We start from the raw sequence: 11,818 nt of genomic DNA on the forward strand, positions 1-11,818 counted from the left end.
CTTCCTGCTTGGATTAGTCAGCACTGCTTACATGAGCAGTGCTGGCCAACTGAAGGGCAGCAGGTAGTCTGAGAAGGGGTGCAGCCATCTTAAAAAGCTGAAGAGGCGCCTGAAAACTGGCAGATTTGCAGCTGAAAATATAAAAAGGACGTCACTAGGTAAGTGTTTTGTTTGTTTCACAATTAATGTGATATTTTTTTTATTATTTTATGGAGAGCTACTTGAATAAAGACACATTAAAAAATTGTTGGCTAAACCCTCCAACAACCTAAGGTGTACTGGGAGCTCCCGACTCTCTCCCAGATATCAGGGGACAGAAGGAACAGTTAGATTGAATTTCAACACCCTATCATTTACTTCTCTCAGGAGATGAGCTGTCAGAGGTGTCTGAGAGCGTTTTTCCTCCTCTCTCTGCTCTTTGAAACACATACTCGCTCAATGTGGCTGACTGTTATTAAAGGTGAATGGGTATCTTAAGAGACCCTATGTTCATATACAATTCTGCAAAATATACAGTATTTTCCTGCGTATAAGACAACTTTTTAACACATGAAAATCTTCTCAAAAGTTGTGTGTCGTCTTATATGCCAGTATACGGCGTGCTGAAACGTACTTCCTAGCCGGACTGGAGGCTAGCTGAGCCACCGTGTGCTGCATCCCGGCCACCTGCTCCTGAAGCAGCCCCTCTTCCTGCTCTCAGTGGTTTCTCATGCCGGCAGTATCGCATTGTGCGGTAGCTCAGGTAGGGCAGGCAGGGAGAGCTGACCCACCCAATCCAAGCAGACTTGGTATGCAGTGTGCACAGAAAATACAGGTACATCGCTTTCTGTGATTGGCTGGTTGTTGTATACTGGGTTGGATTGGTGATTATAAGGGGAAGCAGGAGCATCTGCACTTCAGCCAATTCTAATGTTGGAACGGCGGATCGCTAATGAAGTTTGGTGTGCATCTTATCTGGGGTGAAAAAACAGTGTCTATCTGGGGAGCAGATACATGTGGTGGTGAATACAGTACAGCACAAGTATCTATACCGGTTCATACAGTACAGCACCAGTATCTATACCGGTTCATACAGTACAGCACCAGTACATACAGTACAGTATACAAATGTCTAAAAGTCAAGACCCCATCATGGCTCTACCAGCAAGAAGAAAGAAATATCAAGCCAGTTTCAAACTTAAAGTTGTAAACTTTGCCATGGAACATAATAACTGCACTGCTGCAAGACAATATGGAGTAACAGAAAAGATGGTTCGGGACTGGAAAGCAAATGAAAAAGCATTAAAGAGTATGCCAAGGGGTAAGTGTGCATTAAGAAGAAGCACCCCACATTGGCCAGAACTTGAAAAACATGTAGCAGACATGGTGAATGAGCATCAGCAAAACGGTTATGTAGTGACACGAAATAAAATACGTTTGTTTGCACTTCAGTGAGCCAAATCTAACCCAGATCACAGATATAAAGGGCTTCTGTCACCCCTCTAAGCTTTTTTTTTTTTTGGGGTACTTCTAATCCCTATCCTGCGATATAGCTATACATTATGTTATTAATCATTTTCGTTCTGTAGATATGTCAAAAAACGTACTTTTATAATATGCTAATTACCTTTCTACCAGCAAGTAGGGCAGCTACTTGCTGGTAGCAGCCGCAAAAAACCGCCCCTCCTCCTGTTGATTGACAGGGCCAGCCGCGATCTCCTCCTCCGGCTGGCCCTGTCAGCATTTCAAAAATCGCGCGCCTGTGTTGATTCGGCGGAGGCGCTCTGAGATAAGGAGGCTCGGCTCCTCAGCACTCCCTCAGTGCGCCGATGACGTCACCGAAAGAGAAGACGTCATCGGCGCAGGCGTGCTGAGGAGGTGAGCCTCCTTATCTCAGAGCCGAATCAACACAGGGGCACGATTTTTGAAATGCTGACAAGTGTGGCCCTCTTTAGGCATTTGTTTCTAGAACGGATTGGCGCCTGTGGTACGGCGCGAACTAGTCGCGCGGGCTTCCCCCAACGGCTCGTTACCACCCGTCTTGCAAGGGGGCAGAGGGCCGCACTGTGTAACGAAGAACTGCTCGCGGTGAAATGGAGAGACAAGCGTGACGTTTACATGCTCTCCTCCATTCACGCAGACACGACAATACAAATTGAGCGAGCAACCCGTGTCATTGAAAAGCCCCTCTCAGTCCACGACTATAACCTCCACATGGGAGGGGTGGACTTCAATGACCAGATGTTGGCTCCGTATTTAGTGTCCCGCAGAACCAGACGCTGGTATAAGAAGGTGTCCCCAAAACACATTCCCCAACTTCTCCTGAGTACGGCGATACCAGATGTGTGCCACTTTTTTGATGCCAAGGTGGGCAAAGGGGCACATATTCCAAAGTGCACCTTTCGGATTTCGCAGGCCATTTTTTACACATTTTGATTGCAAGGTACTTCTCACACATTTGGGCCCCTAAATTGCCAGAGCAGTATAACTACGCCACAAGTGACCCCATTTTGGAAAGAAGACACCCCAAGGTATTCCGTGAGGGGCATGGCGAGTTCCTAGAATTTTTTATTTTTTGTCGCAAGTTAGTGGAATATGAGACTTTGTAAGGAAAAAAGAGAAAAAAAAAAAAATCATCATTTTCCGCTAACTTGTGACAAAAAAAATAAAATTCTAGGAACTCGCCATGCCCCTCACGGAATACCTTGGGGTGTCTTCTTTCCAAAATGGGGTCACTTGTGGCGTAGTTATACTGCCCTGGCAATTTAGGGGCCCAAATGTGTGAGAAGTACCTTGCAATCAAAATGTGTAAAAAATGACCGGCGAAACCCGAAAGGTGCACTTTGGAATATGTGCCCCTTTGCCCACCTTGGCTGCAAAAAAGTGTCACACATCTGGTATCGCCGTACTCAGGAGAAGTTGGGGAATGTGTTTTGGGGTGTCATTTTACATATACCCATGCTGGGTGAGAAAAATATCTTGGTCAAATGCCAACTTTGTATAAAAAAATGGGAAAGGTTGTCTTTTGCCAAGATATTTCTCTCACCCAGCATGGGTATATGTAAAATGACACCCCAAAACACATTCCCCAACTTCTCCTGAGTACGGCGATACCAGATGTGTGACACTTTTTTGATGCCAAGGTGGGCAAAGGGGCACATATTCCAAAGTGCACCTTTCGGATTTCACTGGTCATTTTTTACACATTTTGATTGCAAAGTTCTTCTCACACATTTGGGCCCCTAAATTGCCAGGGCAGTATAACTACGCCACAAGTGACCCCATTTTGGAAAGAAGACACCCCAAGGTATTCTGTGAGGGGCATGGTGAGTTCCTAGAATTTTTTATTTTTTGTCGCAAGTTAGTGGAATATGAGACTTTGTAAGAAAAAAAAATAATAAAAAATCATCATCATTTTCCGCTAACTTGTGACAAAAAAAAAAAAGTTCTATGAAATCCCTATGCCCATCAGCGAATACCTTAGGGTGTCTACTTTCCGAAATGGGGTCATTTGTGGGGTTTTTCTACTGTATAGGCATTGTAGAACCTCAGGAATCATGACAGGTGCTCAGAAAGTCAGAGCTGTTTCAAAAAGCGGAAATTCACATTTTTGTACCATAGTTTGTAAACGCTATAACTTTTACCCAAACCATTTTTTTTTGCCCAAACATTATTTTTTTTATCAAAGACATGTAGAACAATAAATTTGGCGAAAAATTTATATATGGATGTCGTTTTTTTGCAAAATTTTACAGCTGAAAGTGAAAAATGTCATTTTTTTGCAAAAAAATCGTTACATTTTGATTAATAACAAAAAAAGTAAAAATGTCAGCAGCAATAAAATACCACCAAATGAAAGCTCCATTAGTGAGAAGAAAAGGAGGTAAAATTCATTTGGGTGGTAAGTTGCATGACCGATCGATAAATGGTGAAAGTAGTGTAGTGCCGAAGTGTAAAAAGTGCTCTGGTCATGAAGGGGGTTTCAGCTAGCGGGGCTGAAGTGGTTAAGGCCACTGTATACTGGTGTACTAGATTCTTGGAAAGGCATAATATGGTACTGAGGCAAAAAATGAAAATTGCACAACAATTACCTGCAGATTTTAATGCCAAAGTAGGTTGCATTGGAGGGGTAGTCTTATACGGCGAGTATAGCCCAAACCCTATATTTTACCTGGAAAAATTTGGGGTCGTCTTATACGCTGGAAAATACGGTATATATATATATAATGTAAATTAGACACACTTTGGGCTGAGGAACCTTATGTGGTGCTCAGCCCCAGCCATCACTTCAATTGAATCACTGATTATGTGATCCATTTACCAGTCAAGGCCACCAGACCAGCTTTCTATTCTAAGGCCTGTATTAGACCAGCAGATGTAAAAAATTAAAATCAGACATCACATAGTACATGACAATCTCTTTGTAACAAAGCTAGAACCAGCCCTGTACCTCACATGGATCCAGAGATCTCCCCACTCACTGCCCTGCTAGACATATCAAGCTTAGGGGGAGTGTCCTTTCTGCTGCAGCTAAGGGGGCGTGTCCATGCTCTCCCTATCACAGCTCAGGAGGCAGTTGAAGGATGAAATAAGAAAAAAATAAGCAGGTGGCGCTATACAGATACATTTTAAAAACAAAAAAAATACATAGCTCGTCCATTTGCTCGCCAAGAGGCCGTCGCGGCCATCTTGTTTGACGAAATCGTGAGATTTCTGATATTTTCTTCAATCAAGATGGCCGCAACGGCCTCTTCACAAACAAATGAATGAGGTGAGTATGAATTTTATTTTCTTGTTTTTTTTATCACCATTTCAAGAAACATTAATTTGTTACCACAAAGCGTGGGGAGATTTACCAGTAGCTTTGTGACTATTCAAATTGTTTTACTTCGATTCGATCAACACTATCACCTGCTCATCAGTGGAGGAGACCGCTGCTATCGCATGCAGTGATCTCCTCACAGGACAGAGCTAATGCCATCACTTAATGGTCCCCATACAAAATCATTATTTGCTGGCAGCAGACACTGATTGGACAGCACGATTTGCCGCCTGCAAAGGATGATTTTTTTTTTTACCTGCTTAAAAATTGTGATTGCCTGATGCTCGTTCATTAGGTAATCCGCAGCACTTTTCCACTGGCAGATCATCACTAATGAGTCTTAATCAACTGGTGCTTCTAGCATTAATTAATGCTGAGAGCATCAGATCGTTATGTACCTGGCCAGCAGCCATGAGGAGGGCTCAGAGACCCCCCTGGGCATCGGCCCACCGGGAAATTTTCCTGTACGGTCTATGACCAGTCCACCCCTGGTAAAGTCTATGTCTTTTCTCCATCTCAGCTGCCAGCTTCTGTCACCTGCAAATCTTTTAATTTCTTTTGGAGATAGTTGGTAGCAAGTGGCAAGCAAAATGGACCACAAGGCGAGCCTGAAATCCAGGCCTAAATGGAGGTGTTGACAGAGAGGCTAGTGGATCCTCCTAACTTGTCCTGAATAATTTTTCCAGCTTGATGGGGTGACTGGATGGACCATTGAGCCAAGGCAATGATGGCCATGTTGGATGGGCCCTTGGGAGATTATATGTGACCCTTTTCAGAGGAGGGGTACAGGCAGATAGTTTACCTGCAGCAGAAACATTAGTGTCATAGAGAATAAATATTCCAGAGAACATCTATTTGTGAGGGAATTAATCTGACCTGCCTGAATATTTGCATAAATTAAAATAAGGGGAGCTGGCATAGTACACCAAGTTTACAGACCCCCAAAAAACTGGGCATTTGTAGACTGTCCCAAGAGGTAGTAAAGCCAGCATAGACAGCAAGGGCTTCCCCAGATGGGTGGTCAAGGAGCCAAGATAAAGCCAAGGAGAAGGAGGTCCAGGAGAGACTTAAACCTAAAGTCCAACTACCACAGGCTGAGCTGGGCTGGTGGAGGACCCCAAAGAACACCAGGGTGAGCCAGGAGTGAGATGAGTGCAGATTAGGTGCCAAAAGGTTCCACAGTCCTTGCAGAAAAGGAGGGGAATCACTACAGGGTATGGGGACTGCTTCCTGATGAAATACCACTTGCCATCACTGCTTCACCTATAGCTCAGGCACTGTCTGACTCCTCCGAGAAGTCTCAGTTAAGACTGAAAGCCCCCCCTTCAGAAGGTTCTTGAGTGACTTTTTATTAATTTGTTCTTCATAAGTTAAAAATGTTAATGGGGTTTTTGTTGTGTTGATTTCCAGGTTGGATGCCGATTCTGGACAGAAGCCATTCACTTTTGGTTTTACGCCTACCACTGTTAATTTTATTGTGTAGTAATTATTGTTGGTGGAAGTGGTGGACTATTACAAAGGCTGGTCAGTCAGCTGCTTTTAATACGGAGAGATTCTGTAAACCATAAAGTCAAATGAGACACCTAATGTGACCCTCTGGAGAAGAAATTGCCTGTACTGACCCCACTCCATCCAGTTTATTAACTGAAACATTCAAGAAATGTACCTTATCTTTCTACTATAGAAGAACTTTTGCATCATCCGCTGGTTCCTGACTAAAGTACCTTTGTTTGCAGCCCTTATGTTTTCTATCTCTATAGCTACTGCTAGATTCTGTGAACCTGCAAATCGTGTCATTCTACACCTTATTATCCATCTCGAAGGAAAAGTCAGAGGCTATTTGAGATCACTAAATCAATTGTTACAATTTTAAACCACACCTCACTTATTAATACTGAACCAGTGTAACTATTAGACTGGGACTGGTTACTAACAAGTCTTCACATAACTTCCCATTAGTGCACCAGCAATAATTGTGTCAAAGGACTACAAGGATTGATGGGGTGATAGTAAGTTAACATACAATATATATACAGAAATATTGGAACACACCATTTAAAGGGGTATTTCACTTATTTAAAGTTATCCACATGATAGGAGATAACTGTTACATTAATGGAGGCCCTACTGCTGGGACCCCCCATGATCATGAGAATGGAGGCCCCATACTCCTGTCTGACTGCATTGTGCCAACTGTAAAGTTTGGTGAAGAGGAATAATGCCTGTGCCATATGACCAACCTTCTCTGAGGGTGTTGTCTAAGTGAACCCCACATTCTTCACAGAACCACTCATGGTGAAGAGAGACTTTGTGAGGGGAACACCAAGTCGCTACCTCTTGAGGATGACTGGCACATAAGACAACTGGTCCAGACTGGGTATACCAGTGGTGCAAGGTTCAGTACCAGAGATACAGTGCAGGACCAAAGGATGAGGCAGAGGCAAAGTCAAACAAGCAATAGGTCAGGGCAGGTGGCATAGGTACAGGTCAGGCAATCCGAGTCAGCAACTGGAGAGTCAAGACAGAGCAGGTGAGGATCAAACAGGTAGCAGAGTCCAGAAACATCAGCACAGATGACAACAATCTTTGCAAGGCACAAGGACCATTGACACTCAGGCACCTGGGAAGGGGGCTGGACCACTTCTACAGGTGCAAGATTGGTCAGCACGGTCATATGAAGTGACGAGTGCCGGCCCTAAGGCTACTCAGCGACATGTGTTGTGTGACTCTTTTTATAATGATAGTCTATGGTGTCGCACTGCGACCTTCTGCGACTACGAGGCGACAGTCGCACAAAATTTCATCTTGGATAGATTTTTTTTTACTGTCGCAGTGCGACACTATAGACCATCATTATAAAAATTGTCACGCGACACGTGTCGCCGTGTAGCCCTAGCCTAAGGAAGTGCTACAGGGAACAGGCGGAAAGCATGCTGTGCCCAGGGCTGGGACAAAACCGTGGAGCGGAAGGACGATGCCCACAAGGGCAGAGCCCAGGAGTGCTGCGATGAATTGGGAAACACTGGCAGCTGATCACTGCCGAACACGGAGACATCGTCGGTGAGTAGCCGCTGTTACGGCCTCTTAGTTCCAGTGAAGAAAACAGTACTGGTGTTGTGCCTATTCTCTATGGGACTGCCAGAGATATCTGAGTATAGGGCTTGGCTATTTCCAGTGCTCCCATACAGAATTAATGGAGTGGCAGAGTGCATGCTTGACCTGTCGCTCCATCAGATTGGGGACCATCCATTCTCGGATGGCGTTCCAGCGGTCTTACCCCAGTGATCAGTTAGTTATCTCCTATCTTGTGGCTAGGGGATAATTTGCAAACTTGTCACAACCCTCTTCAGCATACCAAGATTCAACATTTCTCACTCATATCATTGGGGGACACAGGACCGTGGGTATAGCTTGCTGCTGCCACTAGGAGGCGACACTAGGCTGAAAACAAAATTGTTAGCTCCTCCCCTGCAGGCTATACCCCCTCCAGGATAGAGAGCATTTACGTTTTTAGCTTAGTGTCGTAAGAGGCAGACCTCCCTGCTTAGCAGGGTGGCTCTTTTGGAAATTTTATTTTTTATTTTATTAGGTTCATGGGGCACAGGTTCGCATGGCGTCTCTGTCTCCCTGGGAGGCTAGCCGGTGTCGGCTGTCCCACCGCCTTGCCCCCCTCCAAGAAGACAAGTGGACCAGGGCAGCCTCGTTCCCCTGCTTCCCACCAGCAATAGGACTACCTACTCACCAGCCCTATCCTGCCGGACCCCTGATGCCTTCTGCCAGCGGTCGTTGGGTGGCCCTGCTGCGACGACATCTAAGGGCAAAGTCCACAGAAGACAGGTGAGTATCACTCCCCCTCTCTCCCTCCCTTAGCTCCTCACCCGTCTGCTGGGTAGCGATCTCCCTCCTGCGTCCTCAGATCCTCAGCGGCGGCGGTACGGCACTGCGGGGGTTAATGTCGACAGCATCGTGGCTGCAGTGGCTCTGCAACTACAAGGAGAGCGGTCCGATCTCTCCCTCTTCAGCGCTCTTCCTCCCCACTCCACTTCTTAAGTCTCCAGGCATCTCCTGAGGCAACATCTCCGGCGCTATATTAACCCCTTCCCGTCACATGGCAGCTCCTACCATGCGAGCGGGGGGGCGTGGCTTCTTCCTGGCCGTTTCCTCACACGACCCGTGCGGGGAGGAGCCTATTTTCCCACCGCGGCACTCCGGAAGACCTCTCCAGCGCACCTTTGCCACAAGGACACAGGACCTGGGACTTCTAATGGTAGGAGATCGCTACCCCCTCAAGCATAGAGAAGCCACACAATGTCAGACCCAGCCAAGACCCCTCCCCAGGCACCCTGCAGGACCACTTATTATGCCTGCACTTCATGTTCTGTTAAATTCCCTCGTGGCCAGTCACTCTCACTATGCTCTGCATGTCAGACGGCCCCACAGAGCCACCAAACAACGAGAATGAACTGAGATTAAACGGGTATATCATCAAAAATAAATCCTTTATTGAATAAATAACATATAGACGAGAACGTGAGACAACAGATAAAAAATGGCTACATCTGAGGAGGCATAGCAGCACAAGTAAGACATAAAGGGGAGGGATGGAGTACAAGAACGTAGGCAGAAAAAGAGAGTACAATACCTCACTAAATTCTGCATGTACTTCTGTAACCACAATTACTCAGTATATGGGGGCAAAAAAAACCTTGAAAATACTAAAATGCAAGTGCAAATGATAAAACACCACATCAGTAAATGGTTACAGACTACACCGCAACATATGGATGTGTAATAGTTCCAATAGATGTATAGGAACATACAACACCCAAGAGAAAATTAAAGTGCAAGTGCATAAGGAGTCACCGCATCAATGGTCCAATATCACGATGGAAACTGTGGTGACAACTTAAAACTCCAGTGGAGTTAAACTTGGAGTTTTAAGTTGTCACCACAGTTTCCATTGTGATATTGGACCATTGATGCGGTGACTCCCTATGCACTTGCACTTTAATTTTCTCTTGGGTGTTGTATGTTCCCATACATCTATTGGAACTATTACACATCAATATTCTTGAAGTTTTTTTTTGCCCCCATATACTGAGTAATTGTGGTTACAGAAGTACATGCAGAATTTAGTGAGGCATTGTACTCTCTTTTTCTGCCTCTGTTCTTGTACTCCATCCCTCCCCTTTATGTCTCACTTGTGCTGATATGCCTCCTCAGATGTAGCCACTTTTTATCTGTTGTCTCACGTTCTCGTCTATATGTTATTTATTCAATAAAGGATTAATTTTTGATGATATACCCGTTTAATCTCAGTTCATTCTCGTTGTTTGGTGTATTTATGTACACTGAGTGGGTTTTTACTTACTTTTTCCGGGTTTATTTAACATAGTATATTTAATTACCGTTTATGGGTATGTCTATGTTTTGTGTAACCTACTTGCAATAACCACAGAGCCATCCATCAATAATGTCACAACCCACAGAAGTTCAAGACCCCTCTGGCTGGGTCGTTTGGTAGAGAAATCACCCACAGTGCAGCCCTTACCTTCGCAAGGCGCACAAACTAGGAGCAGGCTTACTAGCAAGCTTCCCAGATCAGGTCGTCATTCCTCTTCTGACGCCTCTGCATCCCCTACCCCTCCCGGTTCCCGATCTCAGACGTCCTCCATTTTAGGTGTCGCACTATCAGTTGGTGAGATTGCGGATTCAGATACGGATATGGACCTGGAGCAGTCTTCCCACATTGCATCTATGGTAGATAGTCTGATTTCAGCTATCCGGGACACTTTCCAAGTTCAGGAGGAACTCCCCTCCACCAGCCACCACGTACAAAGCAGATCCCTAAGTCCTTCCCTGTAAACGACAACTTTTCCGTTGTTGTCACAAAGGCTTGGGACCAGCCAGGTTTGCGCTTCATTGTCCCAAAGCGTTTAGACTTGCTCTACCCTTTTCCAACTGATTGTGTGGAAAAATGGGCCCATCGGTCGCTCGCCTCGCAAAGAACACGACTATTCCGGTGGCGGATGGCTCCTCTCTCCAGGACTCAGTAGATCGGCGCATTGACTCGCTATCGAAGTCGGTCTTTTCAGCCAGTGGTTCAGCCTTACGCCCGATCTTCTCATCGGCATGGGTAGCCGAGGCGGTTTCGGAGTGGGCCCTCCGTTTGAACAAAGACCTTTGCGACCAATCTTCCTCCGGCAGAACTCCAGTCCTTGGCGGTACAAATTTCCCAGGCAGGAAAGTACCTCTGCGAAGCGGCTCTGGACGTGGGGACGATGGTCGCCCGTTCCTCGGCTCTCGCGGTATCTATCCGCCGAGAACTGTGGCTTAAAGTCTGGTCGGCGGATTCATCCTCCATAGTTCTCTTTCAAGACTTCCCTTTGCCGGGTCTCGACTCTTTGGTACCCGGCTAGATGATATTATTTCGGAAGCAACAGGGGGAAAAAGCACCCATTTACCACAACCCAAGGCAAAAGGTTCCTTTCGTCCTAGGGTCACATCTTCCCGTTATCAGTCCTTTCGTAGGTTTGCGGGCACTCGTCCAGCGGCCCCACCTGCATCTAGGCCACCCAATGAGGACCAGCGAAAAGGCCCAATCCTTCAAACCCTAGCCAGCATGGCGTTCGCAAGCGCAACAGCCTCGTTCCGCTCCCGGGAAACAGCCCTCAGCATGAAGGTTGCGGGCCCACCCTTACAGGTGGGGGGTCGTCTCCTTCTTTTTCAGGAAATGTGGCGAACTCATATATCGGACACTTGGGCACGAGAGGTAGTGACATCAGGATACAAGATAGAATTCAAATCTATCCCACCCAACTGTTTTTTCCTCTCCCAGCCGCCCAAGGATCCAGGTCGGGTGGCTGCTTTCTTCCAAGCAGTCAAGTCCCTTCTCATACGGGGCGTGATAATTCCGGTCCCCTTACACTAAAGATTTACTGGTTTCTATTCAAACCTTTTTGTAGTACCCAAAACGGAAGGCGATGTTCGCCCAGTGCTGGACCTCAAGATAGTGAA

The sequence above is a fragment of the Bufo gargarizans genome, chromosome 1, assembly GCF_014858855.1.
Source record: "Bufo gargarizans isolate SCDJY-AF-19 chromosome 1, ASM1485885v1, whole genome shotgun sequence".
In the NCBI taxonomy this organism is placed as follows: domain Eukaryota; kingdom Metazoa; phylum Chordata; class Amphibia; order Anura; family Bufonidae; genus Bufo; species Bufo gargarizans.